This window comes from Protopterus annectens, chromosome 6.part0 (genome assembly GCF_019279795.1).
Source record: "Protopterus annectens isolate FY-2018-M chromosome 6.part0, PAN1.0, whole genome shotgun sequence".
Taxonomy (NCBI): Eukaryota; Metazoa; Chordata; order Ceratodontiformes; family Protopteridae; genus Protopterus; species Protopterus annectens.
Genome location: NC_056737.1, coordinates 589,389,395 through 589,416,403, shown reverse-complemented (window position 1 = coordinate 589,416,403; position 27,009 = coordinate 589,389,395).

The window sequence follows — 27,009 nt, the reverse complement described above, 5'->3', positions numbered from 1 at the left end:
CAGGAAAAGAAGCACGTAGTGACCTTTTTGTTTCAATTGTAGCCTGTAATAAGAAAGACCTAATATCACTGCACACTGCTAGACTACTTTCTGTGGAAAACATAAGATTACTCAGATGTCTTACAGATGTGCTGGGTACCTATGACAGCATACAAAAAAATAACTGCATAACTGTAACCTTACTTTATGACTGACCTTAGAGAGAGGTGATAAACTTCTTGCTGTCTAGCTTTTCTAAGGATGGAGATATCTCTGGGAAGAAAACTTAAATAAACTGGTGCTAAACTATCCATCTATTCAGAGATATGCAGTAATTAGAAAAGAAAGGAACACAGTAAATAAAGAAGGCAGGATGACAGAAATCATTCAATTAATGAGTTAAAAATGGTTCACAATGTACAGAACACTATAGAGTAAACAAACAAATAGAGGAGATTACACTGAAACTGTAATGAAACCATATCTCGATAGTACAATATCTAGATAGTGAAGCTTGTGAAGAACGGATGTATCAGCAACTAGATGCTATCAAAGACAGTGTGAAACAATTTGTTAAGACATGGGATTCAGTAAAACCTATACTAAGTGTACACTGTTTTGAGTGAACAGACAACACAAGCATAACTAACATCTTCTTCATCCTAATTTTAGTTTTCCTACTGATTTTCTTGCAGCTTTAAATATTGAGGGAGATTCATAAAGGTTACCACAAAGTGTAGACTACATGTATACTTAGTATAATCTTTCTGAGTGATTAGAAATCACAAAAAAATGTGGTAGGGATGTTCTTGAACTGCTTTGTTCTGCTTTGTGAGGAAATGCTTCACATTTGCCTTACTCTGATAAACAACTGAGCTCTTTAAAAACTTTAAAAACTTTATCCATTGCTACATGCCTAGGAAATGTACTTTTTTTATAGAATTAAGTCCAGTTTTTAATTGTCTATGATTTAAAAAATTCAGGTGATTATGGTGGTGTTTTTGGAGCTGTGATTTGTGTAGTGTTTTCTGTATTTATGCTGTGGTTTCTGTAATGGAGAGTTTAGAGGTGTGCTGTGCTTTGTGTCATGTTGTATTTGGAGATGTGCTGAATTTTATGTGATCTTTTGTCTGGAAAGCAAAGGTTATCTTAATGAAAAGTAATTGGGCACACTGTTGCAGTGATTTGTTAATTCTGTGAAGAAGAAGGTGGTGCAAATTGTTTTTTAACCTAACTGCAGAAGTCAGAACAATAATTTTTAATGCTGAAAGATATGTTGGGCATTGTTTGCAGACCCTAAAATATTTACAGACTCTGTTGCTTATTGCATTAACATATACCTGCACATGTATTGACAGAATTCTTGAAATAGGTGCATGTTTCTCACTGTATTTTGGGTCGCACTGTATTTTGGGTTGCTGCTTCTATACCCTTCCTGTTTGGCATATACTTCTCAGAGGTACAGGCAAGCACAGGAGGACTATGGCTGACCAAGTTCGTAGACAACTGCAAACTAGGAGCTATAATTGTCTCTCCGGCTGACACAGACATCCTCCAAAAGGGTCTCACTGAGACAGATACCTGGTGTCAAAGCCATGGCCTCAAGCTAAATGCCAAAAAGTGCATAGTCATCCCCTTTGGAAAAAACAAAGTACCCACAAACTACCACATAGGTGATAGCCACCTAAATACGGAAGATGTAATAAGGGATCTGGGGACCCAAGTAGATAGTAACCTCTCCTTTGATAATCACATTGCCAAAGTGGTTAGAAAATCCTTCTATGTGGCTCACCTAATCACAAAAGGGTTTGCATCCAGATTGAAAGAGGTCCTTGGGCCCCTCTCTGTATCACTCATCAGACCCATCATAGAGTACAATGCCCAATTTGGGATGTACCTTACAATACACCTGCAACAACTGGAAAGACCACAGAAGTACCTCACCAAGAGGATCACTGGCCTTAAGCAGATGCCCTATGCAGCTTGACTGAAGAAACCCCAGCTGTACTTGGTTGCATACCACCTACTCAGAGGTGATCTCTGCCTGACATACAAGGCCATGTCCAACCCAGAATTGATGGACATGCTCCACCTAAAGAAAACCATATCCTTTCGAGCCACATGCTCCAGGGATATAAACTTCACCACAACAATAAATAGGACGTGCTGGAGGTATAGATTCCTGTCCCAGAGACTTCCCATGCTCTGGAACAAGATTCCAGTCTACATTAGTTAGAGCTCCTCACTAACCCTCTTCAAGAGAAATCTTGACGAGTGGATGGGAAACAGAAAGTTTACCCCAGGGATCACTTCAATGGCTCTGCTAGACAGAGGCACAGGGAACTAATCTAACGGAGTTGTGAAAGCCAACACATGGCTAGGCTTATAAATGTCTACAGGCAGATAGCCTAGTACCTGCCTATGAGCCTATGAACTTATGAATACAGATCATGTACACTTTTACACTTAGTGTAGGTATTATTGAATCACAAAATAGGAAAAAAATCCCACTTGCCTACACAATATTTTAGGTTGAGTATACTTCAAATGCAAACACATTACACCAAACATTTAATCTCAAAGTAAGAAAAAATCCCACTTACCTACACAATATTTTAGGTGGAGTAAACTTCAAATGCAAACACATCACACCAAAAATTTAATGAAAATCAGGCAAAGAAACAATGGAGATTGCATATGAGGGCCAGTAATCAAGGAACCCCAATCCTCACCACTGACTTCAGTGAGCGATGGCCACTAGGAAGAAAAATGGATACACACAGTATTTTTAGATGCAGCTGTCTGCACCATGGACAATTTCCCTTAAGAGTACACAGGGAACACACTCCAGACCTGAGGCTGGACTCTCTTTCTCTCTCTCCAGGCCCCAAACAAGGCTCCACACTGACCACTTTGAGGCTCTGTGTCCCTGTTCCATGTAGCTAACATACACACTTTGATATTTGATTTTCACCCACACACACACACACACACACACACACACACACACACACACACACACACACTCACTCCTGGGAAAAGCTGGCAAAAATTTACCAGCTGTGTCCCCTCTGCCCAGACTATAGGGTAATTACGCTGCCACCAGTCAGCTACTCTAAGGCTCTTACAAGGGTACCCAATTATACTGAGTAAAATTAATATTAATACAAATGTTAGAGTTTGACCAATGCAGCAAGGCTTTCAGGAGCAGCCACAGTGTCACTAAAATAAGCAAAAGTACTTTTAAGTTGTTAAAGAATTTTCTAAAAGACCAGCCACAATGAAATGTATAGAAATATTTAATAATAAATAATCAACTAGAAAACATGAGAATATTAAATATCTGCTTACAATAAACACCAGAGTTTTAGCCACAGGAGATATAAAAAAATAGCACAGTTGGATAGATTCACACAGATGCAGAAAAACAATACTTGACTAATCTCACTATATTTTCCTGACTGACTAAAGAATTGCTGTTCCCTGGTTACTTACTAAAGCAAGACAAGATGAAGTGTGTTGAGTTGCTTACTATGCAGCAAGGCAATATGAGGTGTGTGGTTGTGTGAGATATCTGTGAGAGATCTTTTTTGTCAGTTTCCAAAATACAAAATGCTGCTACAAGAGTTCCAGAATATCTCTCACTAATATCTAAAAAAATCATTTCAGTGCTGGTTATAGAATGACATCACATCTGGTTACCTGACTCTGATACAGTACACAGAGCTTTGCTAAGATTTGTTGCAGCATCTGAAAGCTATAAAACAATTAAAAAAACTTCCACCCTTCCAGGGTAGCAATTAATTCACCCCTAAGGACAATACAGTAAAACTCCTAGTCCTGATTTTCCTAGACATTTTTGTCTCTGGCTGCAATCAGAACTGTAAGATAAATCTTTATGGCCTAAACCAACACATTTAATTTTCAACCTATTTTTCAAAATTAACTGGACTGAGATTAACTTCTTTCCTTCCAGAATTCTCTGTTAAAACATATACATTTAATAAGTTATAATAATACCGTCTGACATATATATTTCTTTTCTGTCCAGCAGGACCCACTGTTGATGCATTTTTAATGCAAGCGACTTTACAAATACATTTTTAACTCAAGCATCTGTACAAATCAGTGTGATAGTCATATGACATAAATTTCTTTACAAAACTCCCAATAGCTATGGTGGCATATGTTACACATGCACTGCCCTACTTTCCTTGGCACAGATGGCACTACCTCATATCATCACAGTTACCACAAAGTGTAGACTACGTGAACATTTGGTGTAATCTTTCTGAGTGATTAGAAATCACAGAAAATGTGGTAGGGATGTTCTTGAATACAGATCATGTACACTTAGTGTAGGTGTTATTGAATCTCAAAGTAAGAAAATAATCCCACTTACTTGCACAATATTTTAGGTAGTATATACTTTAAATGAAAACACATTACACCATAATGAAAGTCAGGCAAAGAAATGATGGAGACTGCATATATGGAATGATTTTGCTATTCACCTATTTCTGCAAGGGGATATTGTTCTCTATGCTCATCCCCTTAATAATTACAGTATAATCTAATTCAAACAGACCCATTTTGTGTAAGTAAATATGACGTTTGAAATAGATGCAATCAGTGGTTACTTTTTATATCCAATTGCAACTGCACATTATGGGGAAATAAATTAGTGCAAAATAGTGATCTTGCTTTTTTAGGCTAATTAATACACACAAAAGTTTATTTGTAAAACATGACTTATTAAGGAAAAAAATACTGTTAGGCTTGTGTAATAAGCTTAACTGGTCCATTTTCTTTTCACATTTATAGAACTTGTCCAGTATAAAATGAAAACCTGCCAGTCTAACATGCTGATTTATTATTGTTATTTATTATTGTTATTGAGATTTTAGTTGTAGGAATTTGTTTATAATAAGTGATTATTTGCTATAATCATGGACAATATATATGAAGCCAGTTTTGCATACATGTTCATTACCATATCACAAGGAAACTGTGGAATATATCAAGAGGAAGTAACAGCACTCACATGGCTGCTAAATGGTGAGGTGGTACTTACACATTTTGAATTACATTGGTAGTGAACTGTATTTACCCTCACCAGTACAACATAACCTGATTTCCTTTTTTACAGAATGCATGTATAGACTGCATACAATGCATTACTTTTAATCCTTTTGAGTGCCTACTTATAGTTAATCTCACTTTGAATAGCTTAGCTTTTGTTAAGGTTTAATGAATCCTTTTTAGGACTTAGTTCATCAGCACAGGACTGCAGAAATAACAGCTTAAAATCAATCATAAATTTTGGATGTATTACCATTCTATAAAGATGTGAAAAAAACTGTAATAACAACATAGATGATGTGCTCAAAAGTTCATTGGTCTATAGTTAAGAAGACAAGCTTGTACTGCACTGGCTTTCTGGAAGCTTGACTTATGTATCCTTATGTTGATATCTTCTGCTTCCCACACATATCAAGATTCTATATGAAGGAAGTTAATAACTGGTTTCTTTTTTGTATAAGAAATATTCTGTAAGCTTGGAAGACACTGTGTAATCTTCTTCTTGCTTTTTCCCAGTTAGGGGTCGCCAAAGCAGATCACCTTGTTCGCTCATGATTGGCAGTGGAGTGTTACTGTGTCAAGTTCCTAGTCCGGCGCCCAACCTTCCACAGAAGGCACACACTCACACCTAGGGCCAATTTAGAGTGTCCAATCCACCTGCAGCATGTCTTTGGGATGTGGGAGGAAACGGGAGCACCCAGAGGAAACCCAAGCGACCACAGGGAGGACATGCAGACTCTGCACAGAAGGAACCCCAGCCGAGTATCAAACCAGAGAACCTCTTGCTGCGAGGTGGCAATGCTAACCACTGCACCACCATGACCGCCCATGGAAGACACTGTGTAATGTTTTGTTATAATAGATATCTATTTTAATATTAGTCTCTCTGATATGGTGTTAGATGTCAAATTAAAGACTGGGTTTGTTGCCATCTGTTAAGGAAATGTATCTGTGTTGAAGGACCCACTAAACATTGCAATAAAATAGATCAGGGAACCTATGCTGGTTTGCTTTTGGATTCCACTGTCTTCATTGGAGTACATACTGAAAAAGTAGTTTATAAATTTTGTGAGCAACTAAAGCTTATCTCTTATCTATAGGACTTCTGACTTTCTACCATCTGAAGCTAGGAAATTCTCAACCAAATATGTGCTGTTAGGTAAGCTGCAATATCATCTGCCACCTAACACTCTACACACTTCTGATAACACAGCCCTGCTTCTGACCGTAGTCAGCAAGGTATGCAAATTAATTTACCTAATGAGCAGAAACTATTGCTGTAGCCTTCTTAACAAAGTTAACTTGTCATCAGTCACAGGTGGGGTCAATCAATTTCTTTCTACCCTATACAAATTAGTCATACAAAATATATGTCCTCTCTTTTTCTGTAGGTTTATAGTAAGACCACTGCATATTGAATAAAATTTAACATTGAAAATATCTTAACCCTAAAAAGTCCCCCATTTACCACTAATACAGAGGAGAAAGCATTTTCTAAACTTTGTGCAGCCTGAAAAAAGAATCTGCCTTTGCATTTAATACAACAAAAATCAGTGTTGTGAGCTGGCTTTTACCCCACAGTTCACTCAGAGAGAAACCTAAGGGCACCCTGAGGCAATATTTGCTGTCCTATATCTGCTGGGGAGGTTTCACTTTTTTATGGCCTATCTCATTTTCCTCCCTCCCTCCATTCCTCCCTCCATTCCTCCCTCCCTCCATCCAGTTATGTTGTTAAATCCTACTGGGTGCACATGCAAAGGAAATGTGTGATATGTCACCTGCCTCTGCAGAAGCTCAGCTATGTCCCATCCCTAATCACTCATTTGGTCCATGCCTTCCTAACATGATCCTCAGTTTTCCTAAGGAACATTATGTGTAATGCCTCATCCTTCCTAGTATGATCCTCAGTTTTCCTAAGGAACGTTATGCATAATGTCCCATCCTTCCTAGCACGATCCTCAGTTTTCCTAAGAAACTCTATGCTGAATGTCCCATCCTTCCTAGCATGATCCTTAGTTTTCCTAAGGAATATTATGTGGAATGTCTTGTTCTTCCACTGCCAACACCTCAATCTCTTGAGTTGCTAACTGAATTTAGGTTGCCTGTACTGTAGTTAGGGATTTATCTCTCTATGACATGGTGCTGGTGTAATAAAAAACACCTGAATCATTCAAAATGAACTCAATGAGTATCATTTTAAAGATTATCAGTGCAGGTCTTTCAGAAATATGGATACAATCTACAAATGTATTCCTATCCAAATTATCAATTCATAATCTGATAATTATGGATTAATACACTGTTCCATTTTATAGCAGTACTAAATTGTCTTTGATTGTTTTCCTCCATTAGACCTAGCCAGTGGCTCTACTAACTTTATCCATTTGGCCCATTTGTTCTATTTGAATCAAGAGTTAGGCATCCCTGGGGCTAGTCAAGAGCCATATGACCTATTTGTGCCTGTCTGTGCCACCTAATTAACCTATTAATTTCCTCTATGGTGTGAAGCACATGGTAGGAAACAGGCTAGCTATCAGGTCAAATAGAGTGACCAACCCTCTTTGGAGATCCCCTCAATATCAGCTCTTTTGAGCTTCACATGGTGCTGACTGTTGTGTGAAGTGAGCTTCTGCATGCTGACTTTCCCAGCCAGTGTGCTTGCATATGTGAAGGATATGCTCTTAGGCCAATGCTTTGATAGTGCAATGCCAAGATCTCCAGATGGTGAACCAGGGCCACCTACCTCTACCAGAATAGGAGAGCCTGAAGCAGCTGTTCACTCCCATCCTGTCTTCAATGACTCTTGTAGCACGTGAACCACCACTAAAACTCAGGTCATCTGGGTCATCAACAGGGTTTCCTCCTTCTACACCACAGAGCTTGGATATCGTTCTCACATTTTTATCTCTTTCACATTTACCTATTGAATTGCAAATGCCATATTTCATTTGCTTATTAATCTCTGTAAAATAATTTATTTGTTGTTACTTCATTTTTAACTATATACATTGTCGCAAAACATTGTAGTATCTGTTCCAGTGTGTTATTCCAAAGCTGTAATATACACTTCAGTGTGAGCCCACATCATGGCAAAAGGGCCTTTTGGCTGGTCCACTTACCTGGTTAAGAAATGGACAGAGAGACAGAAAGACAGACACACAGACAGATAAGCTAGGGAAGAAATTTTGAGCATGTTGTACCTCATTTAAGGTAAAGTATAAAAGCCAGAAATGCTTAGATCATTTATTTATTTATTTGCTTTTGTTGACTGAGTTAGTCTGGCTGTGCAGTAAAAAGAAAAAAAAAACTCTTCAGCAGAGACCCAGGGGAAGATCTTTATCCATGGAAATGACAAATATTTACACTCAGTAAATTAGTTCAGTAACGTGTTGAAGGACCTAGTACATTTATACACCATGTGATGAAATATAATAAATAATAGTTACATGGGTATGTTATTCAGTTGTACATTAGAGCTAAATGACATAGTATATATCATTACTTGAATTAACTATATATGAATCTGTGTGTTTTAGGTAATGAGTCAGTAATACAGTTTTAAGCAATAGGCAGTGGTAGTTTATGAAGGCTAAGTAATCAGATAAGTTCAGTAGTGCGAGAGTTAGCTTAGCGTAGTCTGACTTGATAGCTGAAGTAGATAATGGTACTGTGTTGAGAGTTTTAGAGTTAAGGTGTTTGAAACCTGGGCAAAGACTGGTGAGGAGAAGAAAAAATAAAAACAAAAGAACAAGAATGAGAAGTTGGGTGGAAGGAGCTATAGCAGAATTAAAACAAATAAGTTGAGAGTATAGGACTAGAGGGATTAGGAAGGTGGGGAAGAGAAAGAAGGAAATTAAGAAAGGCTGAGGTTAGTGGAGTGAAGGGCAGAGGTGAAGGGGATGAAGATGTTAAAACAAAAAGATGCATGCGGGAGGTTAGCTTAGGGAGTTAAGAGTTGAAGGAGTTATTAGTCTGTAAGGTTACCCAGATGAAGTGGATGAGCATAGTCATGAGTCATCCAAGTCTTGGCTTATGTTTGGTTTGATACTATGCAGGCTGCTGGTTTGCCTTAGACAGTAAAGCAATTTGTCCCATAGTATGATATGTAAGCCCAGTAAAGGGATTCTACAGCAGAGCTGTAGGATTTGCTAGTGAGAAGCAGTGATATGATAGTGGATCATAGGATATGTGGTAGGGAATGTTGTTGTGGATGGCTATTTATCTGGCTTATGTATGAAAGTATGGACAGTGGCTAATTAGGTTTAATTTATTATATATATATTGCAGTAGTTCTAATCAGTGCAGGTATTTCAGGGCTAGACAGTGGTGGCTTCTGTAGGGGAGGTTACCAGCAAGTTTTGCTATATTATTTTGATTAGCCTCAAGCTTGTTTAGTCTAGTAGTTTGTAACTTAGTAAATATAGGTGAAGCATAAACGAGTGGTGTGGGTAGGAGGTAAGATGAAGTTATGGTCTTCCTGACTGTGTTTGTAAGGTAAGAGTTGGATCTATATAGCAGTCTTAGTTTTCAAACTTTTTTTGATAGCTTGTTGTGTGTGCTTGTCAAATTTAAGGTTTTTGTCTATATTGCCACCCAGTAGCATTGTATGCATTATTATTTCTATGCCAATGTTGTTGTCTGAAGTAGTGGTGAAGGAGTTTTTCATGGTGGAAAATTGTTTGTGTGTACAAAGCATGAGTATGCTTTTCTTAGGATTTAGGAGTAAGTTTGCATTGTCTAGCAATAATTGAATTGGGGAGAAAGATGTCTGAGTGAAAGTTTGAACTTCTGTGAGATTTAGTGCAGTGCAGATTAGGGTAGAGTCATTTGCATATTGCACAACAGATAGATGTTTAGTGGCTGTCTGTAAGTTGTCAGTTTCAGTGATGCGACAGGCAGGACACTCACTCTTGGTGCAGGAGGCTGTGGGTTTTATTCCCACACCAGGTAGATCAATTGCTGACACTGTAGTGCCACATAAGGAGGGTGCTGCAGTCCTGAGTATGTCATCCTTCAGATGAGACTTTAAATCGAGGTCCCATCTGCTTGAATTGGTGGTAGCTCAAGTGAATGTAAAAGATTCCATGGCACCAACTCATTCACTCCACAGCAGCTCTTTTGAGTGTGCACCTTTAACTAGCTTAGTGGCTTAAGCCTTTAAAAACTAAGTTATCACCTTAGGAGTAGAAGAAACTCTCATTGAAAGAGAGGTCAAATATCAATAGAGTTGTGTTTGCCATCACATATGGTTCAGACAAAATCCTGGTAGTACCTTGTAGTAACATGGGTTTTGAATTTATTAATGCAATATGAACAATCCATATTTTGTTAGAGTAGTAGGTAGCTACTGCAGAGAGACCCTGAGGAGGAGCACTCGGCTGTAATGAGTTAAAAGGAGTAGTTTTTTTATTTGTATACATATATATAATTCATATTGTTACATATTTACATATTTACAATATTTACATATTTTAACATCATTCAGTGTATTATTTCTATTTTAAGTATTCCCCCAACTCTTTTACTTACAACCAAAACCATATTGTTTCCAATATTTTTGTCATTGTTCGTTTTCCATTGTATCTGAATTCATTAAGTCTTTCATTCCATATAGTCCATGTTACATAGAATATGATTCTGTTCATTTTCTTAGTTTCATTCTGGGAACTTGTCCCATAAAACCCATACTCTATCATGTCCATGTTTAACATTTCAAAATTTTAAATTACTTTTAATCAAATCATGTTTACATACTTCTTTCCACATTATTTGAATTCTCTCACAGTTTGAAAAAACATGTTCTGTAGTTTACATTTATTGCATATTCTATCCTGTTTTCTCTTGTATGGCATATTTCCCCCCACTGTTAATTTTCCCATGGAGATCCTCTACAAAAATCATTGCACTCTTTAATTCTTTTATAATTTCTGAATCTTGTCATTATTGCTTTCTCTTATCTCTCTGGCTCTTTCCATGGATCCACCAAATAAAAGGATAGCATAATGTTAGCATACCATTCTTTTCTGTTCTTTTCTATTATTCTTTTTTTTTAATTTCCAAAATACAATTTTACTGTAAAATTCTTTCATTTCTTCATTGATAACACTTTTACTTCTCTTTTTCATTCCCATTTCTTTCCAGATTTCTGCATAATTACAATACATTATTGTTTCTGTCAAATCCTTATTATTTTTCATTATTCCTTTTAGTACTTTATACATACATAAAGAGGCTGCATGCACAATTGGATTTGTCAGCCCCAATCCCCCTTTTTCATCTTTCATATACAAAATTCCCCTCTTAACTGGGTTTAGTCTTGACCCCCAAATAAATGAAAAACAATTTCTACCTAATTTATTTTTCATATTTCATTGGCATCATAAAAATATTTGCAATATAAGCTATTTTACCTATTATTATGGTGTATCTTACATGTGCTTTATTTTTATATAAAAACCTATATGTCTTCCAGAATGTGATCATGTCTTTGATTTCTTTAATAACTTTATTGCATTGTTCATGTCTGTATTCTGTCCTTCCAAATACTATTCCTAAAATATTTATACTCTTTACATTATATTCTACACCTCTTATAATACCTTCATACCAGTTTCCTTTGCTTTTCTCTTTATTTATGCATAAATCAATTTTCCTCAACTGTGTACTCAATTTTTCATTATTTTTTTTTCACCTAAACTTAAATTCTGATCATATAATCATTCTATTTTACATTGTCATTTTTTTAGTTACTATTCTCATGAAAATGTTATACTCTCTGCTATTCAGTGTAATTGGTCTGCAAATTTTTATTTAATCTTTATCATCTTTCTTTAATATAAATTTTATCACACCTGTGCAAATTTCTTTACATTTACTTCCTCTTTCTAGCCACTCATTCTTTACTTCTACAAACACCATATTTGCCAGTCATACATTTACTTATACATACTATATTCAATTCCACTGAAACCTGTAGCTGAATTAACATCAATATCTTTCAAGATATCACAAAACTCATTTATATTTATTTTTCTCTCTAAATATTCATTATCGCCCTTATGTAATTTTTCACCATTATAAATTTATTCTATGTCAACGTCTATTTTACTATATAAATCTAATACATGTTCTTTAGTTATTTCATATTTTTTTCTTGTTTTTTAACTTGTTTCCCTTCTTTATTTTTTATATTATTATCTTTCCTTCTTTTTCTATCTTACATAAGCACGGTGCTATTTTTTCTTTTTTCCTTGCAAACAATATTTTGCTTATATAAGAATTTATTAACCTTATCTTGATTTATTTTATATAATTCTTTTTCTTTTTTCATAAAATGATTTTTTCTTCTCTGTCAAGTCTTTAAATATTTTTGACTTAATATTTTGTATCCCATTTTTCTTTTTCTTTTCTATACATTCTAAAATACTTTTTTGTATTTCTTTTTGAATTGAATCCACTATATTGTCCAATTTTCATAAAAATATTTCATACTGATATGTAGTTGCCATAATTCTGTAATTTCTTTCTCCTGAATCTAAATCTTTTTCATTTCCTCTTTTTATGCCTTTTCCTATTTTAAAATATTCCATTCCTCATTTTCATGAATTATCTAAATCACCATATGACCAGAGAACCTGTTTTATTTAATTTTCTTTTGTGTAATTTTTAGGTATTTTGATATAAAAAAATAATCAATTTATTTCTTAATTTCATTTCTTTTGTAAGTCCAATGTTTATTTTCCCATATTGTTAATTTTCCACTTTTCATAATTTTAGTAACCATTTTAACATCACAACTATTCTTTTTATTTCTCAAATTACAATTAAAGTCACCTGACATTATTATATCAATGTTAACACAGACATAATTAGGCAGCGTTTTAAACATTGTTTCTCTTTCTTTTTTGTCACATATGCATATAAATCAATTAGTCTTTATACATAGTTTCCATCTTATATCTATTACTGTTATTCAACCAGTTCTACTATTGTAATAGCTAACATTTTTATATTTTCTTGGCATAGTATGCATATACCTGAACTTGTTTCTTTGTCTATATTCCAAATAACAATACAATTCCAAAGTTTTTCTGTTTCCACCCTTTCTTCTGTTAGTGTTCTAATGTCTTCTAGCCCTATTACTTGAACATCTACTGTATCTACTGCAGCACACCATTGTAAAATACTAATTCTTCTCTTAATAGTCTTCATACTCTTCACATTCAAAGCTTTAATGTTTTCAGCTTTATAGAACAGTTAGAATAATCTTCTTATCCCATACCTTTCTTATTCTCTCTTACCATTATATTTTTAAAATTTATTTTTCTTTCCCTAACTCCCTTTCCTATTGAATTTTTCTTGCCTTTTATTATATGCCACTCTGACTTTTCTTCATTCATTTCATCTCTCTCTTTCTTTTTATTTGCCTTTTTTTAATTTGAATACCATTTCTATTTTTTTGTTGTTGTGTGTTCTTGTATAGCATTCTTTTCTAACTCTTTTTCTTGTATAATTTCACTTTCATTTTCATTTCCATTGTCATTTTCATTTTCTTGTATTCTTACCTCACATTCGAACCATGCATTTCCTGTATTACCAGATTTCTTGCATTTCACTTCACATTTGTTTTCATTATGATCTGTCTGACCACATAAATAACATCTTTTTGCCACATTCATTAATAAAATGATCACTTTTTCCACAAAATTAACAAGTCTTTGGTTGCCATCTGCACTGCACAAAACCTCTACTTTCATGCACATTAATAGTACCAGGTATGTGTATCACATTGTCATTTTCCATTTTTAAAATTATTCCACATTCCAATCCCCAGTAGATAATCTTCTTTCATCATAGATTTTTGTAGTGTTCCCCACTTCTTTACATATTGTCAACAAATATTGTCTCAGTTTTTTTGCTCCCACTTCAGTTCTAAACTGAATCAAGATTCTTTTTTTTTGTTTGTTTGTTTGCCTGAAAAAGGCTTGCACAACATATTCTGACCATGGAAAGTCTGCTTTCTTTTTTCATAGGCCCCCAAAAAGTTTTCCATAGCCTGGCCAATTTCAAAAAACAATTCACAAAAAGTTTCTTTGTTAATTAAAATGAAAGCTCTTACCTCTTCAGCTTTTACTCCCAGAGGTGCATTAACATTGTCCCATACCTCATATATGTCCAGGCCTTTTTCTTTTTTACTACTCACCCAAACAACATATTTTTTCTTTACTTCCTTCATTTCTGTCTTCTTCTTTGCTCATTCTTACACTGTTTGAGCATAGGACTTTTTTCTGGAACCTTCTTTGGCTCTCTTTCCTTCTCTTTTTCTCCCTCTTCTATTTTTTTCCATAATGTCACTCCAGGATATACCAGTTCCACTTTTTGACTGACAGGGGTTAACTAGCTCCTCTAGCTACTCATCCTGCAACCCCCACAACTGGAGGGTTGAAATAACACATTTTTCTGCCATTTCTGCTCTTTCAAACAGTTTTTCTGGAAATTTTCTCCTGATTCTATCTCCATCTCTGCATTTAGCTCCATCTCCTTCCTGATCTCCTTACCATCAACAGACAATGTGTTTTCTGCTCCCACATCACCTGAAAACATTTCTGGCAGTGATTCTCTCACTTTGTCTTCATTTTCAACACATTTAACTTCCAAACTGCCTTAGCTCTCAGCAGCTATGTTTCTCCCCATTCCTCCTGGCTGATCAGAAAACAGGAAGTCAGGATGTGTAACACCCAATCTCTTCCCCCTTCTGCAAAGAGTAGGGGAAGTTCCTCGAGGCCCTGGCCAAATTTCCCCTAATAGTATAAATACCATGTCATGTCTCCCCTGAAAAGAGCCTAATAGCCTTGTGGGAGTAACCCAGCCAATTAAAGGATAACAATAAATAAATAAAAATAAAAATAAATAAATAAATGCATACATAAATAAATAAATAAATAAATAAATAAATAAATAAATAAATAATTGGAAAAATTAAAGAGCAGGGGTCGAGAACTGAGCCTTGGGGAGCTTCTACAGTGATAGCTAGAAAGGGGAAGAAATTGTTTTGCATGTTTACAGCCTGTTGTCTATCTGAAAGGCAGCTATAAAACCATGAAAGTGATAGGTGGGAGAGGCCTTGGGTAGAGAGTTTATTCAATAATTTTGAGTGGGAATTTGTGTGGAAGGCCTTGGAGAGACCAAGGATTATGAAGGATACTAGAACACCAGCTTTTCAATTTCTGTTGATGGCATTAGTGAAATTGAGAAGGGCAGTTGTAGTACTCTACTAAGGGCAAGTCCATGCTGTGTTCAGCAGAGTAGGTTATTGTTTGCAAAATAGTTGTGTAGATGTGTATTTATGTGCTTCTCTATAATATAATATAATCTATAATATATATAATCTATAATATAATCTTTGATAAGGGGGATAATATTTCAATTGGACTGCATTTCTGAATTCTGTGGCATTACCACTTACATGGAGGGGTGTTGTGAAGGTTTTTTCCTGAGTAGTGGGAAATGGCATTCATTGATCGATCAGTTGATCATTATGGATACTGAATAGGCTAGTGGTTCTGATGTCAGTTTGAGATACTCACCTACAAGGTTATCTCCTGCCAGATTTATTGTTTTTAGTTGTCTGAGTGTTTTTTAATGGCAGTGGTATGGATGGGTTGCCATGTGAAAGATAAGGGGCTATTTGTTGTTGGTGTTGGGTATAGTCCTTTAAGACAGGTGTTATCCTTGACTAGAAGATAACAGTTATTGACAAAGTGGGTAGTTGGTGGTTGGCAGTTGGCATTATGGTTAAGATGTTTACCTCACAGACTAGGTACAGGATTTGAGTCTCACCTTTGATGGAAATTGTATGAGTTTAAAAAGATCCACAAGGGCAGCTAGCCTAGTACTTTTTATTTAACATTTGTTGACCGGGAAAGTCCGACTAGGTTCCACAGATTCTGTTTTCAGCGGAGGCCCAGGGAGAAATGCTCCAGATGCATGTCTTTAGAATGTGAGAGGAAACTGGAGTACCCGGAGGAAACCCACACGAATGCAGGGAGAACATGCAAACTCCACACAGAAGGCACCCCGGCCGAGAATCGAACCAGAGAACCTCTTGCTGTGAGGGGACAGCATTAACCACTGCACCACGGGAGGCTATGCTATTGATAAAGTCATTTGTTGGTTGGTGTGGAGTGTTTTTTTTTTTTTGCCTGGATCCAGTAGGTTTTTCATGGTTGACCAGAACAATTTTCAGTTATGTTGGTGTTTTTCCAGAAATTTAGTGAGAAATATTTTGTTGTCCACCTGACACAGTGTTTTGTTTTATTTCTAAGACTACAGAATTTTTGTTAGCAGCTTTGAGTCTTATTTAGGGAACATTCTTTCCAGGCTTTGTTTCTAGTTTTTATAAGTTATTTAGTTTCTTAGGTCAGCCAAGATGCAGGATTTATTTTATTAATTTGGCTCTAAACTGAATTATTTCATTTAGAATGCTTAGGAGCATTCTGTTAAATTCAGTGACTGCTTCTTCTAATGGTAAAAGTTTAAAGATGGTTCAGTCACACAGATATAGATAGGAGATAAAGGTTTATTCTTGGAAATTATTGAGGATACCTTCTTGGTTGCATTGTGTTTCTCCATGAACTTGGGATTGCTGTCTCATTACTTTTGTTCGTAAGTAGTCACTGACTGTCTGATTTTCTTTTATTGTTTTTGTTGATTCTGATGGTGGTGTGATTAGCTGTGTGAAGTTATACAGATTTATAGACTGTGATGGGGAGTCTAAGTATTGTGCTTGCCAGTCTATATTGAAATCTCTAGCTATGGTAGCTTCTTGGGTTATAGAATTAGATGACACGCTTAACATTTCCTCAATGGTGCTAATGTTTTCACTTGCGGTATGTAGTGGGGAGTTATGCATATTGTTTTATTTTTGTTTAATTGCAGTTGAGTTACTATCATTTTTGCATTATTAAACTGAAGATTTGGATATGGCTAGGGGCTTAACCCAGGGCAGAAGGAGTAAAGTATTATGGGTTACACTAGTCACTAGAGGACTGCACTACATGCTCGCAACAGTTTTACTACTGGGAGACTAAACAAATGGTATTACACTAAAAGAGATTTAAAAATTATACTTGAGAATGATACATTTATTCATTCATGCCAAAATCATTTTATTTGGTAGTACTCAGACTTTTGATAAAGTTCTGACACTGTCCAGAAAAATAGCAACTCCACCATCTATAAACTTATGTTACAGAAAATATTCTTAAATTTAAAAATATCTCAGTGTAAGGTTATAATTTACTATAAAATCTAGAAAAGTAAAGCAACAGTTACAAGACCATAACTAACAGACCAAATTAAATACTATTTTTTTATTTAACTAGGGTGAAAAGGCTTGCATTGCACAATTTGCTGTTACTTTAATATTTTAACTCAATGTTTGCACAAACAGATATAAAATGTTGGGTTTGCTATTAAAAAACAATTACTTCCTTTTTTTGCCAACGTTGAACATCCCCAGAGTTAGAATGTTAAAGAAGAAAGGTGTGGGGAACATAACATACCCTAATCAGACATACAGGTGGCTTGATCATGATCAACATTGCAAGCCATGTTGGCATATTATGGCTGCAGTCATCATAGCATATCTGACAAAGGTCTCATACCTTTTCAGGGACACTGGAACTGCATGACATTTAAATAATCAACATTGGTACTGGGAATTAGAACCACAAATATGCATTTATTTTAGGTCATTTTAGCAGAAACAGTTATGAGACTACATTTCCTTTTATTGTTGCCATTTCTAATAAAACTTCTGATTCAACCTGGGCCATATCTACATTATTAGCACTTGTTGATGACATGGCAAGTTCATGGAGGGCATTGGTTGAGACACCTCTAATCATGCACAACAAGGTATTTTAATTGGTAGGCTATTGACAGAAAGGCAAACAGTAGTATAGACATGGCTGTAATACTAACTGATACATTTGTTTGATATCTAGAACCTGCAGACTCATTAGGGTCAGCATGATGAAACTGTGCCCTATGTTGTAAGTATGGAACCTAACCAAGGTGCAGTGCAGTGGCTCTTACTGCAATCATGGAATTTGATACAAATACAGTGCAGTGCAGTGTCCAGTCTTGTAACCATATAACTTGTCACTTGTGTAGTGCAGTATCTCATATTATAAGGGTGGAACTTGACACAGATGGAGTGCAGTGTCTCATGTAAGCATGGAACTTGACCCAGGTGCAGTGCAGTGTTCCATTTTGTAAGCATGAGGTTAGACACAAATGTAGTTGTTGAAAGCTTGAAACTTGGTAGAAGCGCAGTGCAGTCTCCCATTTTTGCAAGGATGGAACCTGACACAAATAGAATGCAGTATCTTGTGTTGTAAGGATGGAATTTGATGCAATTGCAGGGCAGTGTCCCATGGTGGTAGCATGGAAGTTAATATAAGCACAATGCAGTATCTCACGTTGTAATCATGGAAGTTGTCACAGGTGCAATACAGTGCATCAGGTCCTCTTCCAAAACACCATTACAAATGATAAGAGATGCACATCATTGTAGTGGAAAGAATACAACATGAAGAATATGTGATTCTAGAAGACCTGTAGGATTCATCTAAGGATAGCAGACACATACCATTATCTACATACACATGATATAGAAACAGATGACCAGCACATATTGCAGTCTGTGTATGGAGAATTCACAATGATTGCTAATGTTAATGCTTGGAGTGAACAACCTGCCCTGCACTGTCACTGATCTTAATGGGCTGTCTGCTGGAAAGAACAGTTAACATGATAGAATTAGAAGGCAAACAGGGAAGTCTATGGTTTGACAGGCTGTACATTAACAGGGATTGTTCTGCTCTGAGGCTCTACAGCTAAGATGTCTGTAGGGACAGGCATACCTATGGTAGTGTCATTACCTATGATATAGTTACACACACACACACACACACACACACACACACACACACACACACACACACACACACACACACATGCACACACACGCACACACACATGCATGCACAGACACAGGCACATACATGTGTGAAGCTTGGATGGCATTCATTCATTCATTTGTTCATTCAGAGAACTGATGTACCTTATCTGTGATGCCAGATTCTAAGGTGTCACTTTGCAGTGGTATATTGCAATGCAGTGAATATATGTATCAGAACAACATCTGGTCAACAATGATTCTATACATTCAGGCTTTCTCAGACTGCATAAACTTCTGTTAGGGCCAGAGATGGTAATGATGGAAAAACGTGTGTGATTGCCGATGCTTATAATATTGCATCTAATTTTACTACAGCAAAACACAATGTATTAATCCACTAGTCATAATGCCCATACATCCAGATGTGGTCCATATGGCACTATGGTTGTTAGCGAATTCATAGAAGATATTGTACAGACCCTGATATAATGCTGTGCGTGCACAATTTGTGTCAAAGTACTAAGGTATGTGAATTTGCATATGTTTAACTATGTTGCCTAGCCTCCTAGGATGCATGTGCATTGGTGTGCCTGTATCATGTATGTTGTAGAAAGGATGACACGTAGCAAGGTTTCTATACTGAAGCTGGTGCTGTTACCAGAAGTGTGTAATGCACATTATACACACAGTTGAGTATATGCCATGTTATACATATGGTATGAATTATAACATATAAAATGCTCATTTTATGTTAAATCTGATCTTTAATAAATCAGCTATTATGTACAAGTAGTTGTGCTCACTAAATATTAACTGTATGGCTCTATCAGACATTCGTGGCCCATTGAGCTACAGTTGCCATTGGAAATGTATTCTGATCTTCATTCTCAGCATCATCCTGCCCTGACCTGTATTTGTCCATAGAAGTTAAGAGGAAATCTGCATTGTGTCTGACACCAGCCATTTCTACAACAACATATTATATAGCATTGCACTGGTGTGGAATATTTTGCTGAAAAATGAAAGGCTACAGCATAGATTCTCCAGAGATATGCCTTCACTAGACCATACCAATCATGAGACCAGACACATGCTTCACTATACCATGCATTTGTCTGTCTATGAATTCTGTCATACCATTCCTGATTGAATGTATGGGTGCTGGGTATGAGAGATATCAACCACAGCTGTAGCAGTCAAGCAGTTTAACTAGAATTCTGCGACTGCAGATGGCTTTCCACTTCTATAATTGTGAATATTAACACTAAAATATAACTGGATAGTATGCACGGTATCTTCAGTATGCCACTGCAATGTTCCTGTGACTTGGATGAAGAATGCTGGGGATGCCTTAAAAATAGTGAAGACATCTTGAAATCCAGTGCGTGATCATTCTATATTGTCTAGTAGGTCAGAATTACATGATACAGTTCACACGTGCTATAAAGTAGGCCTATTCACCTTAGAATTATCCTGTTATTGTATGGTCTATTAGTATGATAGGGCTTTTCCTTCATATAGAATTATCATCTGCATTGACATCCAACAGGAAGTGACAGATAATGTTTTCTAGTTCTCAACTGGTCTAGACAAATGAAAAACTATGCCTTACATGCCAAAATGTTTCCCATGCTGCGCCCACAACTTCTTTTGCCATCTTTAGCATGTACTTTGCAGTTGTATTCTTGAAACTGTATCTTTATAGCTCATAACTTGGGTGCATGGATGTGACTTGCTGTTTTAAATTGCTAAGATCTTTGTTTGTTCCCTATCTGTTTTTTCCCATTGCACTACATCATTGTGTTATGCACAGTGGACTTGCAAACTGTTTGCATGGCAGTTTCAGCTGAGAACTTCAGATGTTGAGTAACCTTATTATGAATTGTTACCATGCAGTTTGGGATAGATACACAGCTTAAACAACTTAATATATGGCTTTCATCTGTATTTACACTTATCTGTAGCAATCATCTGTCACATTCAAGACTTCCTCAGAATATCATTTGCAGGTTTATTTTTGTTGCATCCTTTAATATTCTCCAGTGCCTAACCATTTGAGCTTGTGCTTCTGCTAATCAGTGTAGAAAGAGACCAGCATATTACCTTGATGGACCATAGCCTCATATTCAGTGACCACTGGCCTTGTTCACCAGTCTTATTACACATAAATAATTTATTTACTGTTCGGCTTCTTGTACTTACTCTTGCATTTGTAAGCCCCAAAACTCAAAATGTCTAAGACAACATCTTGTAACAACCTACTCTCACAGAAAAGTAAGTAAAAGGGCTAAACTATTTATAGGAGTTGATATTTGTTAGATTAGTTCACATACACTTTGTGCTGTCCAATAAAATCAGCACCATAATTGGCTCATTTTGAGTCTCCCAGTACTTTTGAAAATCTTTCATTTTTATTGGAAAGAAGCCTGTGAAGCTAATTTGCTCTACAAATTATAATGTTAGATACTGCTGTACTGCATGTGATCTCAGGTTCCTTTAAAACCTTTTATTGACTTACACCTGTCATGGTAATGTTGATTCTCCTAGTAAAAACACGAGTTGTTTTAATAAATGAAAATAACCGTGTGTGCTTGATACTCCTACCAGAACACAGGAACAATACATAAACAAATGTTGTTGTTGTCTTTCGGCTTTTCCCAGTTAGGGGTCGCCACAGCGGAACTCTGGTCAACTAATGATTGGCAGTAGATTTCCATGAATGCCGAGGTGCCAGCTCAACGTTCAACCTTCAACGAAGGCATGCCCATTTACGCATGTCTTTCAAACGCCCTTCCAACCATGGGGAGGACATGCAGACTCCACACAGAAGGCACTCCCCGCACACCAGCCAAGAATTGAACGGGAGAACCTCTTGCTGTGAGGCAACAATGCTACCGCTGCACCATCGCTGAAGTCTGAACAATACATAAACAAATAAATACATAGATAAGTAACACTGAGTTTCTAACCTAAACTTAGTTTCTTTCTACTCTGCCATATCCATTATTTATGAATCCAAATGAAGTCCTTCACTCTTCTTTCCTCATCTATTTTTACTACATATATATATATATATATATATATATATATATATATATATATATAGTTTACTATGGAAATTTTTAATCAACTTGGGTCGAATGTGTATAACGTCGACCCTAAATATCAGATTTGAAATCCCGAACAGTAAACTAAAACGAAAATGAATACATCAAGTTCGACATAGCAGAGGGTGACATCAGTCACCTCCTGCTATGCACATTAATGTACCATTAAACTCTACACTCAATGGTACATTAATTCTACTATTTTGCAGGGGGCCTTCACCCCCCCGCTGCACCCCCCTACACCCCCTGCATATTAAATATACCAACTCCAAGATCGCACTACAGTGAGGAAATGGGCTAATTCCCTGTTCCTCACTGCAGCACGACCTCTGTTCACAGTGTGGGTACATCGATTATCAAATGGTCGAGTGCATCATGTGATTCGACCATACGTAGTCGACATACCGGGGGTCAATTAAGTGCCTCTTGCAAACTGTGGTTTTGGCCATCCGACGATCAGTTGACTACCATTCGGGTAAGTCATAGCAACTATATATATATATATATATATATATATATATATATATATATATATATATATATATATATATATATATATATATATATATATATATATATATATATATATATATATATATATATATATATATATATATATATATATATATATATATATATATATATATATATATATTTAAAATGTGTGTGTGTGTGTGTGTGTGTGTGTATATATATATATATATATATATATATATATATAAATATGAATGACATAGTTTATCCTCCTGCATAGTAGTCAAAAGCTGGAAAAAGATTCCTACATACATTAGACCAACACTTGTAAGTCCCATTTTAAGCGTACCCTATACCTTCTCAACTCCAGGCTCTGTACTCAGCCTTTCTCCAGGTTAAACTGAGCCATGTATTTTCACTTTTCTCTTTCATACTCCTCCTTCATTTCAATCTACTAAACCCCCACTATTTCTCTTGCTGATCTTAATGCTTTCACTTATTTCTCACTTATTTCCTTCTATATCATCATATTTAAATCTCCGTTTACCCTCTTCTTCTCCACCTTCCTTTGATCTTTCAGCCTATAATATTTTTCTTGCTGTCAAGTTTTTGTTTCTGCACCCTCTGTATCTTATTAGTTCTTTCTCCACAATATTCAAATATGCTAAGATAATTATATTAACATATGCATGTTTTTGCCTATCTGTGAAGTAATCATGTTTTTTTTTTCTTCTATTGATCTCAGTTGTATAATTTATTGTAACTTTTTGTACTACTTATATGTTTTATATATATATATATATATGTTTAAGTTTTTTTAAGTAGAGCTCTAATAAAAGAGGTAGGGACTGTTTGGAAGCTAAGTGAGGGTATGGTCCTGGATGTAGGGATGCTGTTGTTAGGACATGTGGTGTTAAGTTTGCTGACAAGGGCCTGGATAGTTTCTGAAAAGAAACTGTTAAAGGTGTTAGCTATGGACTCTGGTGTGTTTTGGATTGAGGCTGAGGGGGTAGGAGTTGTGCTTTGCCCTGGGCAGAGCAGCTTGTTAATGCCAGCCCAAAACTTCTGAGGTTTGTTATGGTGTTTCTGTTGTAGCTGACAGAAGTAGTTTTTTTGTCTTGTAGTATAGATTTTTTTGTGTCATTCCTAAGCTGTCGAAATTTTAGATGATCATGTGGGTCTTTAGAGGATCACCAAATATTCCAGGCAATATTTCTTTGAGTGATTTTAAATTTGGTATCTTTTGTGAGACAGGGGACCCCTTTTGCTTTAATTCTAATAGAGAGTGCAGGTGCGTGGTTGTTTAGGACAGCCAGGAATGTGCTATTGAAGTATGCTACTGCTTTGTCAAGTGGAAGATGTTTTAAGATGGACCAATTACATAATTTTAGTTTACTTAAAAAGTTATTAAGGTTGAAGTTTGTTTTTTATTTCTTATAGTTTTGTAGATGGTTTGGTGAGAGCATTCTATTTTGTGCCTTAAGGTAAATGTTAAGAAGTGATTGCTTAGATCTTCGGGGAGAGTACATTATGTGCGTATGGTAGAGACTGTTAATATCCAATCTAAGATACTTTCTTTATTGTTTGGCTAGTTGATTCTAGTTAGAGTGGATATAGTTTGTGTGAATCCATGTAGGTTGATATGGATGGTTGGGGGCATAGCAGAGCAGTTGTTCCAATCTATATTAAGGTCACCTAGTACAATGGTTTCTTTGGGATAGTCATTAGATAGCCAGTGGAGGATGCTTTCAAGGATACTAACATTACTACTTGGTAGAATATAGACACATACTATATTTATGGATTTGGTTTTATTTATCTGTAATTTGGTGATCAGAATTTCTGCTGTATTAAATGCGGGGGGTTGGATGTTACTTAGAGTTAAAATTAAGGTATTTTTATAGAGAATGGCAACACCCTCCTCCTTTCCTGGTGGTGCGATCTAGTCTGATTATATTATATCTGGGGGTAAAATTTCAGAGTCTGGTGTAGATGGCTTTAACAATGTTTCTGTGAGACAGAGTATGTCTGGGGAGTAGGATAAGAGGGCATGGAGGTTGAGGATCTTGTTGCTACTTCTAATGTTTAAGTGACAGGTTAGTAAGGAGTTGTGGGGCTTGACTAGGGTTGGTGTTATTTTAGGACAGTTAACATTGTACTCATGGTTGTTAGGGGATGGGGGCCTGGGTTAGTGTGATAATCCCCATCAATTGTAAGTGTGTGTGGCAGTTGGGCTATGAGCTTAAAAATGTAGTTATCAGTATTATCTGTACATAATCATATCCATGTCTATATTGTTTATGTCATTACTATTCTCCAAAATAATTTCACCTAACATTTTTCAGGGTTTTTCCCACACTTTTATATTTATTGTTCCTAACCACTAAACAAAATACACACTTTCAGCTTTTTTTTTTATATGTATAGTCCCCTTTACTGTTACATAATAATATTGTTTTTCACACTATTATACCACACCCTTCTATCTTTCTCTATATCATCAATTTTCCAAGTTAGTATATTTTCTTGATAATGATTATTCTCTTCGTTTACCCACTTTAATACTCTATCATTTTCCCCAAATTTTATCCCTAGCAAAGACACATTATCTTTATTTAAGGTCATTAGCATTTCCCATAATCATCCATTTAGACAAACCAAGACATCCCTTACCCATATTTTGTTCTTAGCAACTACAACTATATCCTCTGTGTATGTCAGAAGTACTGTAATCACCACCTCCTTTTGTAGCGCATATCTAGCATCTTTCATTTTATAAGCTACTTCAGTCAATATTGCATTCATTACCAGTGCAAACAATAATCCACTCTTGGGACATCATTGTCATATGCCACACTTCATGCATATTTCTTTTCTCAGCTACCCATTTACTAACACTCTTATTCTCCACTTCTCCATAACATTCCATAAAGCATCATGTCCTACTGTATCAAATGCTTTTGTCCAATTTTTTTATTTCATTCTTCTTATGTTTTCTTCCATATACATTTTAATGAAACACTTACTTTCCTAAGTACTTCATTAATTCACTAATAATAGTTTCTTTTTCAAATTCTTCCTTAACTGTTTGTGTTTTTTTCTTTTTTTTATTCTCCTTTTACATTTTTCATTTTCCCTCATTATACTAATATCCTCTTTTATTATTTTACCCAAATATGCAGATACCGCCTTCTTTCTCCTCTGTAAATAATATCTCTGCCTAAACAGTAATGTCTTATTTTTATCTGGATTTCTTTTAATGATTTATTTTTTTCTATATCATAATACTCTCTTGTATTATTCTCTAAATTCACTGATACACTTCTATACATTTTCACATACTTCACTTTATCTTCCTTTCTTACATCATCCTGCCATTGAAAGTCCTTCTTGGTTATATGATGCTTCCATAACTGCAATACTGCCCACTCTCCAATTTCACCCCATCTTCTTTCAGCTTTTCCCAGTTAGGGGTCGCCACAGCGGGTCACCTGTCCACTCATGATTGGCAGTGGAGTTTTTACAGTGTCGACTTGCCAGCCCGGCACCCAAGCTTCCACAGAAGGCACACACATGCACACACTCACACCTAGGGCCAGTTTAGAGTATCCAATCCACCTACAGCATGTCTTTGGGATGTGGGAGGAAACTGGAGTGCCCAGAGGAAACCCATGCCACCACGGGGAGGACATGCAGACTCCACACAGAAGACACCCCAGCCAAGGATCGAACCAGAGAACCTCTTGCTGTGAGGCAGCAATGCTAACCACTGCACCACTGTGGCCGCCCATAATTTCTCTTTTTTTTTTCTTTTTATTCCCTTTCTTATTTTAATGAATTCCCTTTCTTCCATCACCTCCATCCATATTGCTAAATGGTCTTAAAAGGCAGTCACAACTGTATCACCATCTGCAACACCCCAATCCTCTCAATAATACAGAATAATCAAGTTCGGGTCCAAGTACCTCCCTTCAATAAGTCTATTAAGTCTTGCTCAACTAATTTACCACATTTTATCACTTCTTGTATTTTTTCACATCTTTCCATTTCTTTGACATTTTCATCTTAAATCATCATTAAAGACTGCAGTTATAATGTTCATGTTAACCACCACATAGTCTAATATTTGATGAAATGGATTCTCTCCTTCGTGGTTAGTTACACATGCATATAATACTATAATTCTATTCTCTCCACCTCATATCCATAACAGTTAACCTTCTAATCCTTGCCAACAGTACATATATTATTTTCACTGTTTCTATACAATACAGTCACATTTTATCTGTTTGCAGTCTTTCTTCACTTGTTAGGAATTCTGCATCCTCTAAAAGAATAACAACTGCATCACTTTTAGCACATGATTCCAGTATCCCTATCCTTCTTACAGTGTTTATAATA